The sequence below is a fragment of the Equus quagga genome, chromosome 20 (assembly GCF_021613505.1).
Source record: "Equus quagga isolate Etosha38 chromosome 20, UCLA_HA_Equagga_1.0, whole genome shotgun sequence".
NCBI lineage: Eukaryota > Metazoa > Chordata > Mammalia > Perissodactyla > Equidae > Equus > Equus quagga.
Window position 1 is genome coordinate 12,188,403 of NC_060286.1, and position 18,101 is coordinate 12,206,503.

At 34.5% G+C, this 18,101-nt stretch overlaps 1 protein-coding gene and 1 long non-coding RNA gene across 5 annotated transcripts in view; both read left to right on the plus strand.

The window, feature by feature from the left end:
• Window positions 1-18,101, plus strand: part of LOC124230929 (gephyrin) — a 575,937-nt gene that overhangs the window by 188,800 nt on the left and 369,036 nt on the right. The window lies entirely within an intron of this gene.
• On the plus strand, window positions 706-11,536 carry LOC124230930 (uncharacterized). Its single transcript, XR_006886316.1, has 3 exons — window positions 706-818; window positions 3,822-3,890; window positions 9,656-11,536. It is a non-coding gene; the product is annotated as an uncharacterized LOC124230930 (long non-coding RNA).

Consider the following 18,101-nt stretch of genomic DNA (forward strand, 5'->3'; position numbering starts at 1 on the left):
TTGATGATTTGGGGCTTTTGCATACATCTATGATACCATCGCCATAATCAAGGTAATAAAATATATCCATCTCCTCCAAAAATTTCCTTGTGTTCTTTTGTGGTGTTATTGTTTGGTAAGAACACTTTAACGTGAAATCTATCCATTTAACATACTTTAAAGTACAAATACCATATTGTTAACTGTAGGTATTATGTTGTACAGTAGATCTTTAGAACATACTCATCTTGCATAACAGATACTTTATACCCCTTGAAATATAATTTCTCATTTCTCCCTCTCCCCAGCCCTTGGCAACCAGCATTCTGTTCTCTGCTTGTATGACATTGACTATTTTAGACACCTCATATAAGTGGAATCACGCAGTACTTGTTCTTTTGTAGTCACAAAGCTTACTTCACTGAGCATAATGTCCTCTGGGTTCGTCCATGCTGTCACAAACGGCAGGAATTCCTTCATTTTTAAAACTGGATAATATTCCATTGTTTGTTTGTACTACATTATCTTTATCCATTCATCTGTTGATGGACATTTGGTTTATTTCTATATCTTTGCTATTGTGAATGATGCTGCAATGAACATGGTACAGATATCTCTTTGAGATCTTGATTCAGTTCTTTAGTATATATACACAGAAGTGGGATAGCTGGATCATATGGTGGTTTTATTTTTAATATTTTAAGGAACCTCCTTACTGTTTTCCAGAGTGGCCACACTGTTTTGCATTCCCACCAGCACTGTATAAGGGGTTCCCTTGTCTCCACATTCTGGCCAACACTTGCTCTCTCTTGTTTTTTGGACAATAGCCCTCCTAACAGGTATGAAATAATATGTCATGGTGGTTTTGATCTTCATTTCCCTGATGATTAATGATTTTGAACATCATTAGTGATGATGAGTGATGTTTCATATACCTGATGGCCACTTGTATCTCTTCTTTGGAGAATGTCTATTCTAGTCCTTTGACTACTTTTTAATGAGATTATTATTATCATTATCACTATAATTATTATTTTGTTGAGTTGTAGAAGATTTTTAAATATTTTGAATATTAATCTCTTATCAGATAAATGGTTTGTAAATATTTTCTGCCATTCTGTTGGGTGCCTTTTTACTCTGTTGATTGTTTCCTTTGCTGTGCAGAATCTTTTTAGTTTGATGTAGCCCCACTAGTCTGTTTGTGGTTTTGTTGCCTGTGCTTTTGATGTCAAATCCAAGAAATCATTGCCTAGACCAATGTTAAGAAGGTTTTCCCCTATGTTTTCTTCTAGGAGTTTTACAATTTTAGGGCTTATATTTAAGCCTTTAGTCCATGTTGAGTTGTTTTTTTGTATATGGTGTAAGACAGGGGTCCAGTTTTCATACTTTTGCATTTGAATATCCAGTTTTCCCAACATTATTTGTTGAAGAGTCTATCTTTTACCCATTTTGTGTTCTTGGCATGCTTATTGAAGATCAGTTGACTGTATATATGTTGATTTATTTCTAAAGTCTGTTCTTTTCCATTGGTCTATATGTCTGTTTTTATGCCAGTATCATACTGTTTTAATTATTGTAGCTTTGTAATATATTTTGAAATCAGAAAGTGTGATACTTCCAGCTTCATCTTCTTTCCTGAGCTTGCTTTGGTTATTTGATGTCTTTTGTGGTTCCATATGAATTTCAGGATTGTTTTTTTATTTCAGTAAACATGCCATTGGGATTTTGTTAGGGATTGCCTTGAATCTGTAGATCACTTTGGGTAGTATGGACATTGTAACAGTATTAAGTTTTCCAATCCTTGAACACATAATGTCTTTGTATTTATTTGTGTCTTTTTAAATTTCTTTCAGCAATGTTGTAATTTTCAGTATACAAATCAGTTGCCTCCTTGGTTGAGTTTATTTCTAAATACTTGGTTATTTTTGATGCTATTGTAAATAAGATTGTTTTCTTAATTTCTTTTTCTGATAGTTCATTATTAGTGTATAGAAATGCAACTGATTTTTGTTTGTTGATTTTGTATCCTGCAACTTTGGTGAACTCATTAATTAATTCTAACAATTTTTTTTTTGAGATTCCTTAGAGTTTTCTTTGTGTAAGATCATGTCATCTGCAAACAGAGACAGTGTTACTTCTTCCCTTCTGATTTGAGTGCCTTTCATTTCTTTTTCTTGCCTAATTGCTCTGGCTAGGGCTTCCAGTACTATGTTGAATACAAGTGGCAAAAGTAGACATCATTGTCTTTTACCTGATCTTACAGGAAAGGCTTTCAGTTTTTCAATGTTGAGTATGATGTTAGCTGGGGACTTTTCATATATGGCCTTTTTTATGTTGAGTTACATTCCTTCTATGTCTAATTTGTTGAGTGTTTTTATCATGAAAATGTGTTGAATTTTGTCACATATTTTTGCTGCATCTGTTGAGATGATCATGTGATTTTTATCCTTCATTCTGTTAATGTGGTATATTATGTTAATTGATTTGGGTATGTTAAACTATCCTTGCATCCTAGGGACAAATCTTATTTAATTATGATATATGATCCTTTTAATATGCTGATGAATTCAGTTTGCTAGAATTTTGTTGAAGATTTTTGCATCTATGTTTTTAGGATATCTTTTTTCTTCTATGTCTGTTGGCTTCCAGTACTGTTCTACAGTCTCTTATCACCTATTTTTTGGGAATATTTCACTATCCTTCTGACTTCTCTCTTTTTACTCTCTCACTAATTAAATCATTTTGCATGCTATTCTTTTTTTTTTTTTTTTTTTAAAGATTTTATTTTTTCCTTTTTCTCCCCAACACCCCCCGGCACATAGTTGTGTATTCTTCGTTGTGGGTTCTTCTAGTTGTGGCATGTGGGACGCTGCCTCAGCGTGGTCTGATGAGCAGTGCCATGTCCGCGCCCAGGATTCGAACCAACGAAACACTGGGCTGCCTGCAGCGGAGCGCGCGAACTTAACCACTCGGCCACGGGGCCAGCCCTGCATGCTATTCTTATAACAATTATTTTCATTCTGGTCAAAAGTCTGTAATGTGTTCCCAGTGATACCATAATTTATCCCCTGCTTATTTGTGTGTACTTATTTTCTACTAAATGTCAGCACTGTTCCTCTTATTTTGCTGCCCTCTGTCTTCTACATGTACAATTCTAATTTCTACCTCCATGTTTTGTTCATACTCTCCTTCTCTTTAGGATTATCTTCTACTTTGTCTTCATCTAATTTTATGTGATAAAGACATAAATATATTAAAATCTTTACAACATTTTGTATCTTTCCTATCTCCCAACTCCTTTTCTGGATAATAGGTCGAGAGGCAAGTTAGAGAAGCTGAAAGTGTACTAGATTGTCTCACATAGTAAACAGGTGGTCTGAGAAGGAAGAACTGAAAGGGAAAGAAAGATTAAGGTGATAGTTGAGTTTTGAGTGAGTTTTAAAGAGAAAGAAGGAGAGAGATTGCAGTTAAATGAGATATAAGACTCTTGCCTAAGAGATGGACAAAAAGAACTTCTAAAAAATTTGGCTATCTGCAGGAAGGATGCAATGTAATTCCCACATTCACATTTTATACTTAAAATTGTTTTTTCCCCATATTTTTTCATATGAGAAAACATGAGGAATAATAAATTAAAAAACATATAAACATATAAAATTGTGTATATTAATGTATATTTTATATATTAATAAATGTACATATATATTATGTGATATATATGTATCTATATTATATGATATATATTATACCTATATATACACACAGTTTTTATATATATGTTTTATTTATACATATGTTTATATGTATATATTTATTTATATATATTTTGCTTTTCCATCAAGATTAAATAAACTTCTTGGAGCCAAAAATCATCACTTTGTATTCCATAGATTACCCGGAGTATTGCTAAAGTGAGTTTCCATTACTTACTCTTTTGATTTTTGTATTCTGCTCATTGTGTATTTCTTGATTAAAAGCTTATTGCTCATTTCTTTTCTCTAACAAGCACCATTCTGTAGTTTCACTTACTAAGCAATTAAATGAATACAACACCACATGTACAGAAAATTGCTTTAAAACCAAGTCCCTTGGAATGAGTTACATATGAGCATCTTGATGTAGAAATTTATTATAGTTCTTTACTTCTCTTGAGTTTTAGTTTTTAACAGCAGGAAATGCCTTTTTAACAGCAGGAAATGCCTAACTATGTGAATCTGACCTAAGAAAGGATAAATTTTGAATTTTTATTTTTGTATCTGTTATAAGGAAATAAAGAGACTTCTAATAACTAAAATAGTTTAGAGAAGAATCTTTGTATTACAGGAATGCTGTCAGTCGAGAACAGATGCCTTTTCCTTTCCAATAAAAACAGTCGGACATGGTGGAGCTGCTGCAGGTTTATTTTTGCAATTGTAACGGATGATTATTATTATTCTTCCTTAAAACAGTAAAAGAAGAGACTAGACATGGAGAAAGTAATCTTATTTAGTGATTTCCTTACAGGTTTTTGTTTTATAGAGAAGACTAGTGAAAATAGGAGACTTTCAACTAATTGGAAGAAATCCCTTGCTATTATAAAAGTATATCTGCTATCTTGCATAAGTTATATGTTCAGGGCCGGATATTTAAACGCTATACTTTTAAAAATAGTGTTTTTGAAAGAATCTTAATAACTGTCAGAGATTTCTTATGGTTTTAACTATAGAAATTTAATTTTAATTTTCCACATTAAATTTTCTCTTTTTTGCTTTGTGTAATTTGCCCTTTTATTGCCTTTTTCTTTCCCTTTACTGGAAAAGTTTAGCTTAGTGTTAGTTTTCCTAGCTTTTGATTAGGTAGTTGTATCAGTCGGGACTCAGTGAGGAAAAGAGGAATCACTCTAGCTTTTATAAGCAGGAAGGGATTTACTGTACGGAATTAGCAGCTTACAAAACTTGTCAAAAGACTAGAGGGATGAAGGTCAGATAAGACTTATGCTAGACCTTAGTTTTATTGCTAACATTTACAGAGCCAGGAAGTTGAAGCAACTTCAAGAATTGTATAGGGGTGATAACAGCTGCCTCCAATTCCAAATGGGTAATTTGTAAGAAAATACCTAGAAGGAAAATGATACCTAACTAGCAGCAGAAACTCTGGCACCGTAGTAAAATATAGAAGGAGGATATGGTAAATTCTAGAGAAGAAAGTAAGCTCTGTAAATTCTGTTAAGGGCATAGGATAGCATTTTTCAAATGTTTTATGTTCTATGTGGCTATTTCTCACGTTCTTCTTACTGAGCCTGTGTGTACTGAGTCTATTGAAAGTCACCAACTTCTTGTTGTCTCATGTCACTGAATCCCAATCATATTGCGTAATTATTTTTTTCTGAAGAGGATTAGCCCTGAGCTAACATCTGTGCCAATCTTCCACTTTATATGTGGGTCTCCATCACAGCATGGCTGATGAATGGTGTAGGTCCACACCTGGAATCTGAACCTGTGAACCTGGGCCTCCGAAATAGAGCGTGCTGAACTTAACCACTATGCCACAGGGCTGGCCCCTGCAATTTTTTTTTTTAAAGCATGAAGTACTGAAAAGAAACCAAATATGTTCACATTTAGAAGAATGGAATTATTGAATATACATGAAAAGGAAAACTTTAGGTAGCATATTCAAGTATTAGAAAAGGTAAAAATGAAAAATACCGTTATGTCAAGTGTGTATTTCTTATTAAATTTTACCTCCACATCCATCCAAAAACTTCAAAATGTACGTTCTTTTCGAATACACATGGAACATTCTCTGGGATTGATCACATTTTAGGCCACAAAACAAGTCTCAGTAAATTTAAGAAGATTGAGATAACATCAAGCATCTTTTCTAATTACAACAGTATGAAATTAGAAATCAACCACAAGAAGAAATTGGGAAAGTCACACATTTGTGGAGAATTAAACAGAATGCCAGTGAACAAGTATTGGGTGAACAAAGAAATCAAAGGAGAAATAAAGAAATACCTGGAGACAAATGAAAATGAAAATATGACATTCCAAAATCTATAGAATAGAGTAAAATTACTAAGAGGGAAGTTTATAGCAATACAGGCTTACCTCAGAAACAAGGAAAATTTCAAACAATCTGATATCACACCTAAAGGGACTAGGAAAAGAAAAACAAAGCTCAAAATCAGTAGAAACAGGGCCTGGCCCTGTGGCCGAGTGGTTAAGTTCACGCGCTCTGCTGCAGGTGGCCCAGTGTTTCGTTGGTTCAAATCCTGTGTGCAGACATGGCACTGCTCATCAAACCACGCTGAGGCAGTGTCCCACATGCCACAACTAGAAGGACCCACAACGAAGAATATACAACTATGTACTGGAGGGCTTTGAGGAGAAAAAGGAAAAAAATAAAAAATCTTTAAAAAAAAAATCAGTAGAAAGAGGGAATAATAAAAATCAGAGCAGAAACAAATGAAACTTAAAAGACAATAAAAAGATGAATAAAACTAAGAGCTGGTTCTTTGAAAAGATAAAGAAAATTGACAAACCTTTTGCTAAATTCACTAACACAAAAAAGAGAGAAGGCTCAAAGAAATAAAAATCAAAAACAAAAGAGGAGATATTACAACAGATACCACAGAAAGACAAAGGATTGTAAGAGAATACTATGAAAAGCCATACACCAACAAATTGGATAACCTAGAAGAAATAGAAAAATTCTTAGAATTATAAAACCTTCCAAAACCAAATCAGGAAGAAATAGAGAATCTGAATAGACTGATCACTAGTTAGGAGATCAAAACAGTAATTAAAAACTTCTCAAAAAACAAAAGTCCAGGACCAGTGGCTTCCCCAGTGAATTCTATCAACTTTCTAAGATTTAATTCCTATCCTTCTCATACTCTTTCATACAATTGAAAAGGGTGAGATGCTTCCCAACTCATTTTACAAGGCCAGCATTACCCTGATACCAAAACTGGACAAGGACAACACAAGAAAATAAAATTACAGGCCAATATTGCTGATAAACATAGATGCAAAAATCCTCAACAAAATAGTAGCAAATACAACAGTATATTTAAAAGATCATATACCATGATCAAATGGGATTTGTTTCAGGGATGTAATGATGGTTCAACATCTGCAAATCAATTAATATGATAACCATCTTAGCAAAATGAATAAAAATCATATCATCTCAATAGGTGCAGAGAAACCATTCAGTAAGATTCAGCCTCCATTTATGATAACAACTCTGAATAAAATGGGTATAGAAGGAAAGTAGCTCAACATAATGGAGGCCATATATGACAAACCCACACCTAACATCATGCTCAATGGTGAAAAACTGAAACCTCTCTCTCTAAGAACAGGAACCAGAAAAGGATGCCCACTTTAGCCACTCTTATTCAACATAGAATTGGAAGCCCTAGTCAGAGCCATTAAGCAAGAAAAAAGAAATAAAAGGGATCCAAACTGAAAAGAAGTAAAACTATCACTATTTGCAGATGACATAATTTTGTATCTAGAAAACTCTGAAGAATCCACCAAAAAAATATTAGAAACAATAAATGGATACAGGAAAGCTGCAGGGTACAAAATCAACATATAAAAATTAGTTTGTGTTTCCATATACTAACAATGAACTATCAGAAAGAGAAACCAGGAATATAATCCCATATGCAGTCGCAACAAAAATAAGAAAATGCCTAGGAATAAATGGAACCAAGCAGGTGAAAGACCTATACAGTGAAAACTATAAAACATTGTTAAAAGCAATCAAAAACACAAAGAAATGGAAAGATATTCTGTGCTCATGGATTGGAAGAATTAACATAGTTAAAACATCCATACTTCATAAAGCGATCTGCAGATTCAGTGCAGTCCCTATCAAAGTCCCAATGACATTTTTCATGGAAATAGGACAAGGACCTAAAATGTATATGGAACAACAGAAGACCCCCAAATAGCCAAAGCAATCCTGAGAAAAAAGAACAAAGCTGAAAGCATCACACTCCCTGATTTCAAAGTATACCAGAAAGCTGTAGTAACCAAAACAGCATGGTACTGGCAGAAAAGCAGACATACATATCAATGTAATAGAATTGAGAGCCTAGAAAGAAATGTACGCATTTATGGACAGGTGATTTTTGACAAAGGAGCCAAGAACATACAATGGAGAAAGGAAAGTCTCTCCAATAAATGGGGCTGGGAAAACTGGGCAGCCACATGCAAAAGAATGAAGGTAGATCACTGTCTTGCACCATACACAAAAATTAACCAAAATTGGATTACAGACTTGAATGTAAGACCTGAAACCATAAAACTTATGGAAGAAAACATAGGCAGACACTCCTTGACAGTGGTCTTAGCAGTATCTTTTTTAATGTGTCTCTTTAGGCCAGGGAAACAAAAGAATAAGTAAACAAATGGGACTACATCAAACTGAAAAGCTTCTACATGGCAAAAGACAACCTACCAATTGGGAGAAGATATTTGTTAATCATATATCCAATGAAAGGTTACTATCCAAAATATATAAAGAACTCATACAACTCAAGGACAAAAAAACAGACAACCCAATTAAAAAATGAGCAGAGGATATAAATGGGCATTTTTCCAAAGAAGATATACAAATGGCCAACAGGCACACAAAAAAGTATTCAGCATCATTAATTATTAGGGAAATGCAAATCAAAACTACAATGAGATATCACCTCATACCCATCAGAATGATTATAATTAACAAGACAGGAAATAACAAGTGTTGGAAAGGATGTAGAGAAAAGGGACCCTTTATACACTCCCAGTGAGAATGCAAACTAGTGCGGTCGCTATGGAAAACAGTAAGGAGATTTCTCAAAAAATTAAAACTAGAAATACCATATGATCCAGCTGTTCCATTACTGGATTTTTATCCGAAGAACTTGAAATCAATGACTCAAAAAGATTTATGCACCCGTATGTTCATCGCAGCATTATTCATAGTAGCCAGTACTTGGAAATAACCTAAGTGCCCGTCAACAGATGAATGGACAGAGAAGATGTAGTGTGGAATACTATTCAGCCATGAAAAAAGATGAAATCTTGCCATTTGTGACAACAGGGATGGACCTCGAGGGTATTATTGCTAATCTAAGTCAGTTGAATGGAGAAAGCCAAATACTGTATGATTTCACTCGTATGGAGAAGATAAGACAACAACAACAGCAAAACCACGTAGACACAGAATAAATTGGTGGTTACCAGTGGGGAAATGGGGTGAGGGGAGGGCAAAAGAGGTAAAGGTGCACATATGTATGGTGACAGATGGCAACAAGATTTTAGTGGTGAACATGCTGTAGTCTATACAGGAGTCAAAATATCATGAGGTACATCTGAAATTTATATAATGTTATAAATGAAGGTTACCTCCATAAAAAGTAATAGTAACATTTTAAAACAGAGAGACGTATATTTTGTTGAAAATAAATAAAAAATTGGACCTCCACAATAAGAAAGATCTGTTGATGGAAAATGCTCCTATAGATTAAAGAGGTGAAATTTGTACTTGCCAACTTTAGGAGACTCAAATTAGACACTGTATGTGAAAGTATTTCTTAACCTATAACTGCCATACAATGTTAATAGTAGTTTTATTAATTCCTCCTGAATAATTTTATTTGAAATTGACAAGTATGTTATGTTTCTATTTGTTTCAGGTCCTAAAGCAAGAATCACAAACTCAGGTGGCTACAGGAGTTTATTAGAGTTGCTCTGTGCGATAGAACTTTCTGTGAAGATGGGAATATTCTATCTGTACTGTCCAACACCATAGCCACTACATATCTTTAGCTATTGAGCACTTGAAATGGACTAGTATAATTGAGAAACCAAAATATTTTATTTTAATAAATTTAAATAACCACATGTAGCAAATAGGTGCCCTATTTGGACAGCACAGAATTAGAGTAATGTTAGATTCCATGCAACTAAACCAAAATTTCAATGATTTAACCTAAGAGTTTTCTTTTTCACATAATAGCCCAAGTCTAGTGTGAATATTTCTGTATGCCTGGGGCAGGTCTTGCTTCTTCATCTTGTAGCTTCATCATCCCTTAAGACCTTGGAAATCTTTGCTTCCAGCCGGCAAAAGGAGAGAAAAGTCCACTTCTTACAAACCCCAGGCTGAGAGTCAGAAAGATCACTCTGCTGACCTTCAGTTAGTGAGATCTAGTCACATGGCCGCCTCTGAATGCAAGGAACTGGAAAATGTAGTCCCTGACTAGACAGCCACTATCCAGCAATAAATTCAACGCTATGGTAGGAGGAATACAAAATTTTGATGGTTAATTCTGCCACAAGAGACCAAGCAAGTAATATACGAAAGTCAAAATGGGCCAGATGTCAGTGTATATGCATTCACTGTATGAGGCAAGCAGAGCTGTGGCATGCCCCAAACACAGAGAAATTATTATTCGTTTTCAACCAGTGTTGTTCTGTTTTCAGGTGGGACCAGTGTTGCCAGATCTTTTAGTTTTAGGATTTGGGGTTTTGGTTTTTTGTAATGAAAATCTGAAACTCACATTTTTATGTGAAATATCCCTAATTTTAAAAGATTATGAATAAAACTGCTACAAACATTCATGTACAAGTTTTTCTCAAACAACTGTTATGTTTAACTTTTAAGAAATTGCTAAATTGTTTTCCTAAATTGCTGTACCATATTTCATTCCTGCCAACAATAGATGACAGTTCCGATTGCTCTGCATCCAACCCTCGGTGTTGTCAGTATTTCTAATTTTAGCCATTCTGATAGGTATGTAGTGTTAGCTCATAAGGTTTTTAATTTCACTTCCTTATTGGCTAATGATGTTGAACATTTTACATGTGCTTATTGGCCATCTTTATATCATGTTTGATCAAGTGTTCATTCAAATCTTTTTCCCATTTTTAATTGGTTTGCTTGTTTTCTTACTGTTGAGTTTTGGGAGTTCATGTATTCTTTGTACAGATTTACACAAGCCTTTTGTTGGGTATGTGATTTGCCAATACTTTTTCCTAATCTGTAGTTTGTGTTTGCATTTTCTTAACAGTGTCTTTCTTGGAGCAAAAACTTCTCAATTTTGATGAACTTTTTGTCTAACTCTAGGTCACAAAGATTTTTTCCTGTATTTTATTACAAAAATTTATAATTTTACATTTAGATCTACAATTAATATGAGTTAATTTTTGTGTAAGGTTTAGATCGAGGTTCATTTGTTTGCATTTGGATGTCCAGTTGTCCTAACACCATTTGTGGACAAATAAAAGGGGAATTTTGTAGGCTGCCACGAGGAAATAAGCAAAAGAAATTTCTTAACTTCTGTATTCTCACTATAGGACTTTCTATAAGGCTTTCTCGTTCCCATTGTGTAGTAAGTGCATTTGCTATAATGTTTTGACATTCTTTGAAAATTGTCTAATTTTAATCAAGAGCATATTCATTTATGAACGCTTACCACAGTAAATCCTAACTACGTTATTCCTTTAGATTGAGTGTAAGCCTCTAACCAAATGCCTGAAGTTTATCTTCTAGCAAACATGGGAATAAGCCCAATCAAAATAGAATTTAGAAGCAGATTTTTTTTTTTTGAGGAAGATTAGCCCTGAGCTAATTACTGCCAATCCTCCTCTTTTTGATGAGGAAGACTGGCCCTGAGCTAACATCCATGCCCATCTTCCTCCACTTTATATGTAGGACGCCTTCCACAGCATGGCATGCCAAGCGGTGCCATGTCCACACCCAGGATCCAAACTGGCGAACCCTGAGCTGCCGAGAAGTGGAACGTGCGAACTTAACTGCAGTGCCACCGGGCTGGCCCCTAGAAGCAGATGTTTTATTACTTTAAATGTGTAAACTCTGTGGTTATTTTGGACATTATGTACATGATTGTTCTAACACAAATTTGCTTTGAAATCTCCCTAAGATCATTCAGAAGTCAATAAACCAAAAATTATTTATTGAGCAATTATTTTCTAGGAATTGTGTTAGATTCTGTGGAAGATATAAAGAGATAATATATAGTTTTATGTCCTCAAATTGTACACTCAAGTTGACATATAGTAAAATCTAGAGCTGCAATCTCAGATGTCTTCAGTTGCTAGCCAGGTATTATAAACATGCTAAGTGTCCTGGTAAAGACAATAGGGAGAGTTGGGACCTGTGGTAACCTAGAGAGTTCATTCCCTGATTAAAGACATTCACATAAACAAACAAGCATACATACAGATGTCTGAAAAACTCACCTTAAAAGACTGAATTCAGCATGAGCCAAAGTTTGCAACCCAGCCTCTGACGTTGGGGATCACCCTTTAGGTGTCTGTAAGGACTGTGAACTTAGAAGGACTATCTTCACAAACAGATATGTGCAAGTGCACAAATACAGGCTTCTTTGGTGAAAAAGCAGATTTTTCAAATTTCTCATTAGGTTTATTTCTAGGTAGTGTGTGTAAGTGTGTGTGCATGTGTATTTTCTATGGTGAACATTGTCCTTTTATTCTCTCTTACATTTTCTAATTGGTTATTGTTGGTATTTTGATTTTTGCTTGTTAGTCTCATGTCCACCCAACATAGTGAACTCTTATTTGTTTTACTAAGCCCTTTAATATGAATTTAATTAAAGCTGAAGATGCTGTACTTTCCTAACTTGTTCTTGTTTTAGTGAGAATGCTTCTAATTTTTCACCATTTAGTACAATGTTACTTTTGATTTCTTGTATACCTCCTTAATCAGGTTAAGGAAATTTTCTTGTATTCCCAGTTTCCTTGAAGCTTTAGTTTTTGATTATTTGAATCAGGAGTGGATATAGAGTGTTACCAAGTACTTTTCCAATACCTATTGATATAGTCCTATGTTTTTTCATTTACATTGAACACTACTCCGGAGATAAACCTTACTTGAATGTGATATGTTTTTTATTTAATACACTACTAGAGTCTTTGTGCATCTACATTTTTAAAAGAACATTGACCTGATTTTGATTTTGAGTTCATGCTAGCTTTATAGAATATGTTGGGAAGCTTTCCATCTTTTTTTATGTTCTGGAATTATTTAAATAGCACAGTTGTTATCTATTGATTCACTCTTTTAGACACCTATAAAAACCATCTTGCTTCTGCTCGTGATGCCTTTTTAGAAGTGGATTTTGCCTGCCTTTTATCTCTCTTCTTTGTTGCTGGACTTTTTTTTAAACTTTTAAACTTTATCCTGTGTCAATTTTTGTAATTTATGTTTTAACAGGAAATCTTTCATTTCCTCAAATTTGTGATCATACTATTGCATATAGAATTATTGAATAACTTTATATTGTCTTTAATATTATTTTCTCATGTTCTAAATGTTTCTCATGTTACTAAATGATCTCCAAACATTTTTTGATTTTTGAATATATTACCTAGATATATCATAATTTATATAACTAATTGCATGTTTTTTAGACATTTTGGTTGTTTCCGGTTGATTAGGAAATAATCTAAATTTCTATAATAGTTAGAAATAAACCTGGCACGCTTAACTACTAAGTCATTGCTTTTCCCACTAGCACAGTATTGCCATATCATCTGCTTTGTATAAATCTATAATAAGAAAGTATATATAACTGAGTTCATTTTTGTATTCAGAAATTCATGTAACAGCTGGACTATCAAAATAGGTAAAATAAAGTATAGCTAAGCAAAATAAAATTTTAGTTTCTAATCATTTTACATTAAAAATTAGATAATTTTTACTAATTTTAAGATCATAATTATAAATTAAAAATTAGATAATTTTTACTAATTTTAAGATCATAATTATAAAGATGATCAGATACTGTTTTAGCTTTTCTTACTTTAAATAAAATAATAATCAGTTTCTATACCATTTAGACTTTATAAAGTATACTAATACATAGTATTTAATTTGCTTCTAGTAACAAAAGTATGAGGTAGGCAGGTTGGTTATGATTTTGTTTATTTTACTGATAATAAAATCTGGCTCTCAGGGAAATTAAGCAATTTACCTAAAGTCTTGGAACTCGTTGTTAATATTAGAGCAGTTATCAACCTAGGAATTTTTGATTCTCTGTCTAGTGTTTTGCAGACATATCTGAAATATTCGTTCCAAACGTTCTTTAAATTATTAAGTGCAAATGTTTAGTCTTTTTTTTTTTTTTTAAACCAAGTCCTGACTGTTCTTCTTCCTTAGTTTAATGTTCCCTGCTTCTCTCTAGTCTAGTCTCTTCTAGATCAGGCTCTCATTGTTGCATATGTGAATTATTACAGTTACCCCTTTTCTGATATTTTTGTCAGCACTTCTTCCTCATGCTCCAATACTGTTTCCAAAGTAATCTTGCTATGCTGGTTAATTTTATGTTTCAACTTGACTGGCCTCTGGGATGCCCACATAGCTGATACACCATTATTTCTGGGTGTGTCTGTGAGAGTGTTTCTGGAAGAGATTAGCATTTGATTCATTGGATTGAGTGAAGGATATTCCCTCACCAGTGTGGGCAGGCATCATCCAATCTACTGAATGCCTGAATGGAACAAAAAAGCCAAGGAAGGGTGAATTTTCTCTCTCTCCTTGAGCTGGGATGTCCATCTTCTCCTGTCCTCAGACGTCGGAGCTCCTTGTTCTCAGGCCTTGGGACTCCAGGACTTACACCTATGGTCCTCTGTTTCTCCGGCCTTCAGACTCCGACTGAATCATACCACCTGCTTTCCTCATCTTCCAGTTTGCAGATGGCTGATTATTGGACTTCTTGGCCTCCATAACATTGTGAGCCAATTCTTATAATAAATTTCCTCACATATCTATATTCATATCCATACCCATATCCTGTTGATTGTTTCCCTGACTAGTACGTTCCCTAAATTTGCTTTCATATGTTATTTCCTTCATCAAAGAAATGTCAGTTGCTCCTCATTGACTTCGTCATAACAGCTGTTACTCAGACTAACATTTAAGGTCTCCTTGGTTCCACCCCCCTGTGTCTTCCCAACCCTGTAGAGTACTTCATTTGAAAATCCAACTTTTACTCTTGGTAATCTGTGTAGTGCGTTACTACCTTAGCTCATACTGTGCTTCTCACATGAAGTACTTTTTCTCTTTATCTCTACCTATCTAAATCCGATCCATTTTAGGCCCTAAATAAATTTTATTTTCTCTGTCAGGTCTTGAGTAGCCATTCTAGTCCACCCTGATTTCTTTTTTGTCTTCTACACTTTGCTATTTGATAGTTCTCATTGACTATATCATTCACTTTAAGTTTATACGTTACTCTACTTAATTATCGCATTTCCCTAACTATATTGTCAGTTCTTAATAGATAAGAATGATAACTTAAACTTCTTTGTGTTATAAAATTTTTTCTTGGTATTCTCTTCAGTGCACAGCACAGTGCTTTGCATATTATAGGTGCTCATTAAATTTATTTGAATTAAACAAATGAAACTATTTATTGTTAGTGTTAAGTTAGTATGTTAGAAAGACAGATTGAGGCAAAACTAACACATGTTTAATCTGTATCAGAATCCATGATAAATATATTGTGCATACTTCTACAAAAAATGTTTTCTGGATTTCTATTTGGCTTCTACATTCCTCTAATGCAGTTAGTTCCTCAGTCTCAGCGTTTTGACATTTTGGCCAGATAATCGTTGTGGGAGGCTCTCCTGTGCATTATAGGATGTTAAGCAGCATCTCTGGCCTCTACTCACTAGATACCAATTGCACCATCCAAGCTGTAACTAATAAAATTGAATCCAGACATTGCCAAATGTCCCCTGAGAAGACAGTTGAGCGTCACTCTGGTGGTTTTAGTAGATTTTTTTTTCAATAGAGCATAAGTATGTAATAAGGCAATTAAAATTATTATCTTATTGAAAGTGCCTTTCGTTCTTTTTTAGTGCTTTTTAAAAAAATTTCTATGCTATTACAAATGCATGTTGTTGGACTGTAAAGAATGCTATGGGGATATGCTTCTTCAGTGCTATTCTAATCTATAACTTCAGCAACTTATAATGTCTAAGGTAAATTGTGAGAATGTTGAATGAGCTTTGGCAGGAAACCTGGAGGAACCACTTAGTAGGGAACAGGGAAAACATAGAAATAGAGAGAAATTAAAAGAAGAAATGAACAAGGTACATTCTTAATTATTCATCTTTCTCAGTGCAAAATATCTCCATATTATTTTTTCGACAGTTATATATAAAGTGCGTTATGTGTGCCTACAAGAAGGCTAAAGACTGAGTGGGATATCTTTAAAAAAAAGTAAGAACTGTTTCTGCTTTCTAAGTAATTTGTAATGCATTGTGAAAATAGCGTGCGCACGCACATACCAGATACGATAACAAAAATGAGACAGTATATGTGATTACGTAACAAATGAATTGGGATAACCAATGCATGTTAAAAGTCTGTAGAAAAAGTTCCTTTTGTCTTGGAATGATCATTTTACAAGCAGTTTTCACTAGAAGCATCTTGTCTTTACTCTTTCTCTAAAAATCAGACTATCTTTGTATGGTTATACTCCTCATTTAGATTTTTACCATAGATAGAGCTCATTTCATGGACCTGAAGTTAGGATATTCCCCGGTTGTACATCCCTCCACCTGCAAGTTTCCAGTCAATAATATGGGGGCAGTGCAATACTATGAGTTCCACTAACCTCTCTGCAATTAACCTGCAAGTGAAAATATACTGTTTTACTGCTGAAAGTCATGATTAGCAAACCTTTTCTTCCTGTTCGTCCTATTGTTTATTCTATATTGTTAGAGTTTGAGAAAGAAGAATAGGTATGTTTGAGGATGAGGATAACAGAAAGTTTGAAAGGTAATTGCTGGTTAATGGTAAAAATAAAAACAGTGAAAAGAAAGCTACGGCTCAGCTTAGCTGAGTCCTCCACTCTTCGGGCAGACATTAGAAGAGTGATCAGATTTTTCCACCATATAAACAACCTGCTTCGTTTATGTTGTTTTTCTTTTTTAACTTAATTCCTATTCTTCATTGAAGTAATGCATTCATATGTTTTAAAAAGTCAAATGATGCAAAAATACCCTACAACAAGTAAAACCCAGCTATCCGTTTTTTTCCTGCTGCTTCCAGAAAGCAACCACTTTCTTTTTGTTGGTGGTTCTGATGTTTATGTATGTAATTTATACTGTGTCCTTTAGGTGTATCAATTTTAGACTTTATATGTTGACTTCTATATTAGTTTTCTATGGCTACCATAAGAAATTATCACAAACTTAGTGGCATAAAACAACACAAATCTGTTACTTTAAAATTCTGTAGTTCAGAAATCCCATACATGATCTCATGAAGGCTAAGACCAAGATGTGGGCAGGGCTGCATTCCTTTCTGGAGGCTCTAGGGGAGAATCTGTTTCCTTGCTTTTTCCAGCTTCTAGTAGCCACCTTCTTTCCCAGGCTTGTGGCCCCCTTCCTCCATCTTGAAAATGAGCAACGCCAGGCAGACCTAGTCTTCACACTGCAATCTCTCTGATTCTTTCTTTCTTAAGGACCCTTGTATTCGCATTGGGAAAACCAAGACAATCCAGAATAAACTCCCTATTTTAAGGTCACCTGATTAAAATCTTAATTCCATCTGCAACTTTAATTCCACTCTAACATGTAACCTAACGTATTCACAAGTTCCTGGAATTAAGTGTGGGTGTCGCAATCCAATGTACACATCAGGATAGATGCGGAGAGGGCTGATGGCCACTCTGAGTTTATTATAACCAGTGTTTCAATATATACATAGCTTACATCTGTTAAACATACACAGGTGTTCTGGATGAAGTAATTAAATTAGCAAATGCCAAGAATTCTTAAGTGATTTCTCAAGGAGCCCTCCCTCCATCTCTGTTTTGATATTATCATGTTATTGCTGTGCTCATATATTTTTATCTCGGAACAGGCAAGGTCTCCTAGGCAATGGCCCCTGCTGCTCCATCTGTGCCCCCAGGTGACCGCGCCTGTCTTAGGTTGCCCCGCCCTGGAGGTCTTACCCGTCATTGGCTGACCGGCCTTCTCACCTCTGGATCACAGTTTGTTGGCAAGCCTTTTCCAGTGATTATTAATCCTTCCTGCGTCAGGGGTGTCTACATTAGGATTTAGATATCTTGAGAAGGAAGGGCATTA